The 6,036-nt window shown below is 32.3% G+C and overlaps 1 long non-coding RNA gene across 1 annotated transcript; it reads right to left on the reverse strand.

Moving 5' to 3' along the window:
* Positions 1-500: 500 nt before the first annotated feature.
* On the reverse strand, positions 501-2,119 carry LOC125844200 (uncharacterized). Its single transcript, XR_007444117.1, has 5 exons — positions 1,979-2,119; positions 1,815-1,881; positions 774-839; positions 636-682; positions 501-559 (listed from the first exon to the last, which is right to left on the reverse strand). It is a non-coding gene; the product is annotated as an uncharacterized LOC125844200 (long non-coding RNA).
* Positions 2,120-6,036: the final 3,917 nt, after the last annotated feature.

Here is a 6,036-nt window from a genome sequence, read left to right on the forward strand (position 1 = left end):
TTTCATAATTCAATTATATGTATGTAACTTGACAAAAAAAAATTGTCAAAATTTACAGATGGCAGAATTAATAATTTTGAATGAGCCAAAGAAGACGAAGGGTACATATATATGTAATTATTAATTATATATGTCAATTAAATATTTAAACAATGATTATTTTATAATAAATGAATACTTTTATTTTGTAGGTATAGACTATGAAATTGATAATGATCTACTAGCCATCCTAAGGAAGACATATGTTGATCGAATTTCTTTACAACTATTACAAAACACCAGTCTTCTTCGACGACAAGTTCTCGATATGTATGCATCTGAAAAAAAGTGGAGGGTATTATTCCTTAAAAAGAAGGCGGAAGCTTTAAGGAATAATACACTACCCCAACCGATTGAACAAATTAACTCGTAAATTAGCTATAAACTTGTTTTCCCGTGTCCTAGTCTACAATCTAGATGTACAATTAACATGTCCCAGAAAAATGATAAAACGAAAATACATTGTCAACATACCTCTTCTGGAAAATATTGCCCATTTGCTTTTTTCATCAGTTCAGCCCTATCAAAATATGCATTGTTAAACTTAAGTTTAGCAGTTAAATTAATGAAAAAAGAAAAGTTATATAGAGACTTACATATCACCACCTTCGCAATAGCCGGTAACAATGCAAACATAGCAGCCCTACAGTACGATTACATGAGAGTAAAATAATCACCAATTTCAAGGATATTATAGTCAACTCAGCTCTTGAAAACAAAATCAGGCTTCTCACCTTCTCTACCCATGCTTCCTTAAACTCAACAATATATGGATGTTGAAGACGAGCGATTAGTGCCATCTGCACATCCAAGTTGCAAGAAAATCCATGTCAACAATTTTGAATAGCTATGCATTTACGTAAATTTACATAGAGAAGAGAGTCTCATGCACCAAATAAACAAGAAGAGCGAAGATGAGAACATATTGAGATGAAAAATGTATATGATAGAGACAAAATGGAGCATAACTAGAAAACATAAGAATTTAGCCGCATTTACTTCTTGAAGTTTCACTTATATAAGTGCCCAGTATAGAGTGAATTACAGATGTATAATCTTTATCAAGTGATATGAAAACACTCTCAAGGGACAACAAGAGCTAGTCAAGAAATCGGGTAAAATCAGAATTGGCAAAAAGATAAAATTCAACTCCGAAACCAAAAGAAACTAGATAAAGGGATTCCAAGAGCATCCCTGGTCCCAAATAGAAGTGAACTTCAAACTCAATAGTTGATGACCATAAGCGATTCACGACAAAAAAGCCATCATATTCAAACTTTTAAGCTAAAGAAAATATTTTTATTTCCAGCACACTCTGCCTGAAATATACTACTCAGGAGAAAAAGCCATCATACTCAATGATTTAAGCTAAAGACAATCTTCTCTTCTTCCGGCACCAAAATTTCTGTATCCTCATTTAATGGCCTGTTTGGTTCCAAAATCTGCTTATTTTGAAATGTGTCTTTTGTCAGAGGTGCTTTGGCCAATCCATTTGTAAAACACTTTGCTAATATTAGAGCAACAATTTGTGCTTGGCCAAGGTCAAAGAAGTGCTTCTGGAGCAAAACTACTTTCTTCAGTTCTGAAATGCAGCTCTTGCTACTACTCAAAAATACTTACTTTTTTCCTAAAAGCTCGGCCAAACAGCTCAACTCTGTAAAATAAACACTTTTGACTTCCTCAAAAACTTGGTGAAACAGGCTATTAGTAACTCTTGATGCACAAAATGCAAAAACCTCAACCAAATAAAATTGAGAAACAACACAATGTACTACCTCTTGATGAGCAGATCTCCTGCAACGTTCAGTTTGTCGAGCTAATCGAATCTTCTTGAGCACATACCTATAATTCAAGATACCCCACAAAGAAACAAAATCAATAATACATCAAATTCGAATCTTATAAGCATTTTCAAGAAAAAAAAAACTTTTTTAATTACTTCTTTCTTTCTTGCTTGTGATTAACTAAAATAGCAGCACCAAATGCTCCACGCCCAATCTGTCCATGATCTCATAATGTTCCATTCTTGACTCCATTACTAAAATCCTAAACTAAACACTTGAATAAATCCAAAAAAAATATGCCAAGAACTCTCAAAAATCAGTCACACTATTTTCTTCATCAGTCAAAACAACTAAAAATTTAATCTTTTTTAGATCAATCCCAAAGAAAAGAAGAAAAGTTTGATACCCGTTAACACAAAACACATAAAGATTGGTTTTTTATTCAAAACTTTGACACCCATAAACTCAAAACGCATAAAGATTGCATTTTTATTCAAGAATGGTAAGATTGAACTCAAAATAGGCTTTTGGGTATTTGAGAAATCAAATGTAGAAGAACACTTTTTTAGGTGAAAAAAGAAAAAGGGGTGGATCTTCTTAGAGTGTGTGATGTCTTACACTCTTTAGATAATTGAGGAGAAGATGACAAAAAAGTCTTAAAATTAAAATTGGTGACAAAAAAAAAACTGACCAAGTCAAACGCCTTCTTAATTAGTGATTAAGATAATTGGGGATTAAAATGTAATATTTAAAACTTTTAAACTTTTAAAAACATTCAAATAAACCCATTTCCAATAGTCTTTCTTTTTCTTTCTTTCTTGCAACAGCTTGAAACCCATTCCCAATTGTATTTCTTTTTCTTCCTTGCAACAGCTTGTAGCAGAGGGAGACGACATTGTTGCAAAAAAATTGTTGGCAACTTCCAATACCTTCGTCTTGGTCTTCTTTGTCATAGTCGTCATCTACCTCAAGGTAACACTTTTTTCTTTTCTTTCATTGTTAAGTTTTTGAGATTGTAAAGATTGAAAATCCATTGGATTTTATTAGGCCTTCTTTGTTTTTAGCATATGGAAGTTTGTGGGTTTAACGATTTTGCTTGGTAGGGTTTTATAGCGGAAAAAAGGTGGGTCTTTTACACAAGATTTGTGTGCTTTCATTGATCCTTCTTCTATTTTTTTTTTGTTATCTATGTGGGGTTGTTCTTATCTTCTTCTATGTGGTGATTGATGGCTCTTTAATGTCTGCATTTTAATGTTTTACCCTGTTTTAGGTTCTTGTTTCTTGTAGGAAAAAAAGAATTTGGTTGTTTTTTAGGTAAATGTTTGAGACATTAGAGGTGTCTTTCTTGGACCTTTAATTGTTGCTCATCTTATGGAGAATGTTGTTCTTAGAGATCATTTATTTTTCTTAGTCTTAAGTTAGTTTGATCATTGGTAGTTGTGCACTTGTATTAGTTATTATCTTCCAATATTATGATGTTCGTTAAGTCTTGGTGGGTGTGTTTCACATAATGTATTATAGTAACTAGTAACATATTCATTTTTTTTCAAGCCTATGGTTTTGTTCATGATTTAAGAGAAAAAGTGTAGTATGGTTTTGTCACTTCCTGATGTTGTTGTTACTTTATTTTATAGCATGCTTTATATACAACAACAATAATTACTATACCTCAATCCCAAACAAGATGGCATATAGATGATTTGCATATATACTTCAAATAACATGCATCCAGCCAAATTTTGATGATATATTTATAATTGTTTACCCTATTTCTTTATGTGGTTTTGAAACTAACTTTCAAAATTATCTAAATGAAAATGAATTGTCTTTTTTTATTATTACATTTTGATTTTATTGTTTTTATATATAGATTGTGCATCCATGACTCCAAGGAAAAAACGAACAACTCCTACTAAAACGTATGAAAGGCGAATCAGAACACAAAGACAAAGAGAAGAAGAAGAACTAGAAAACACAAATTTGAAAATATCTATAGAAAAAGAAAGAGAACATGAAATAGATGTTTCTTCTACAAATGTAGAAAGAGATGATAGAGCAGTTGAGGAGGAACAAGATGATATAGCCATTCCAGAAAAGGAGACATCTCCTATTGTTGAGTCTTCTCCGCTCAGTCCTTCACCCGATAACTTCATTGTGAAGTCGATTAGGTATGCAAATTACAATTTGGAGTCAATGATTGATAAGTATCCAAACTTAAGAGGCTCTTTAACTATTAAGTCGGAGTTACGTAAGTTTTCTAAATTTAGAACTATTTTAGAAAAACAAAAATTGGCAAAGCTCTTTCGATCTTCTATTTTCGGAAATTACTTACAACTTGAAGATCGCATAAGATTTCAAATGAGTTTAGTCTACCAACTTCTTCGCCATCAAATTTATAGCCATCGAAAAGAAGAAATTTGAATAAATTATAGTGGCATGCCGATTCGTTTTGAAATGAAGGAGTTTGCTATCATCACCGGCTTAAATTGCCATAATGAAGAATGATGGTGAAAATATGTCAACTAAGACAAAAATGAGACGAAAAGAAATTCTTGATGTTGTGGGAAGGAGTTGCAAGAGAAATGAGTTGATTGAACATCTCCAATCCAAAAATCTTAGTAAAGATGTAAAAAAAATCATTGTGCTTACTTTATTTTGTTCATAGCTTTCTTTGTGGAAAAGATGTAAATACAAATATTCCAAAAAAATGGATTTTGCTCTCGGCCGATAGAAAAGCATTTTCTGCTTATCCATGGGGTCGTACTAGCTATGATACTACAATTAAGCATCTATTGAAAGCAGTGAAGACTATTGATGGGAAGACTACCAATCTTATGGCTTTCCAAGGGCCTTTATGGTAAATTTAATTTAATTTTATTTTAGTTCATATATATATTTATTTCATTATTTTTGAGTGCTTCCAATATTTTTATCTCTTTTGTGATTATTTTATGTAGTGTTGGGCATTTGAGGTTGTTCCTTTCCTCCAAAAGAAATATAAGGTGTTTTCGAAACAAGTGTCTTCACCAAGGATTTTTCGATGGCTTTTGGTGACTAATAACGAATCAGTTAACATTAATGAGTTGTTTGATCCCCCTGAGGACTCGGTAATCATTATTCTTTAAACATTTTTAGTTAAAGTGAAATTGTTGTTGCTTTGCTATTTTTGTTGTAGCCTTTTCAACAAGTGTTTTATTTATTTAATTAGTTGCTGTCAATTGTTGAAGTTATTACAACAATTGCTGGAACAATTAGACCAACTGGTATATAATAATATTTAAATGCAGCAGTTGCTTTATCACATTTTAATTATTATTATTTTTACATGTAGATTGTGCATCCATGGATAATTCCTACATCTAGTGAAATGGAAATGGAATTTTTCACTACGATTGTGCCTAAGAAATTAACCAAGGATGATAAGATTGAAAAGCTTGAGATGGATTTGAATGGTGTTGTGGCTATAAAAAGAGACATCATAATTGATGAGCATAATCTTGATGTAGGAGGTGGAAGAGCATCTTCTCCAATTGTTGAGAGAGTTTTTAGTGGTGTTGGTGATGGAGGAGGAGGAGAATTTACTCCAAATGTTGATAGATGTATTGATGGTGTTGATTTCGAAAGAGGAGGAGACTTTGGTGATATTAGTGGTGGTTTTGGAGTAGGAACATCTTCTCCGATCGATGAGAATGTTCCTTGTCTTCAAGAAACTCCATCCACTAAGGAGACGATAGATTTATTGAATGTCAGAGTAGAGTCTTTAGAGAAAACTATCGTCACCATGAATGCTAAGATTGAGTCTTTGGAGAAAGCTATCGTCACCATGAAGTCTAAGAGAGGTATTAGGCCATCATCAAAGATCTCTCATCCATATACTCCCGACTATGTTAAAAGAACAAAGAGACAAATTTCGGTGGCATTGTCAAGTGCTAGAAAAAAGAAAAAGGGAAAAGTGAATGAGACCATTATCGAAAAAGAATTGATGTCCGGAGATAGTAAAGGTAAAATTATATTCTAATCATCTTTCTAAGATTTGTCTTGTGTTATATATATTTCATTTTTACATGTGATATTCACTTTTTTAATTTTACAGATGAAGGGGCCGATATTGCAGATGAAGGGGTTGATTCGAATTCAAAAAGGAGTTGAAAGAGTGATGAAGAATGGGCTGCTTGTGAAAATGCATTTTTACCACTATTTTGCTACACTTTTA

The sequence above is a fragment of the Solanum stenotomum genome, chromosome 11 (genome assembly GCF_019186545.1).
Source record: "Solanum stenotomum isolate F172 chromosome 11, ASM1918654v1, whole genome shotgun sequence".
Lineage (NCBI taxonomy): Eukaryota > Viridiplantae > Streptophyta > Magnoliopsida > Solanales > Solanaceae > Solanum > Solanum stenotomum.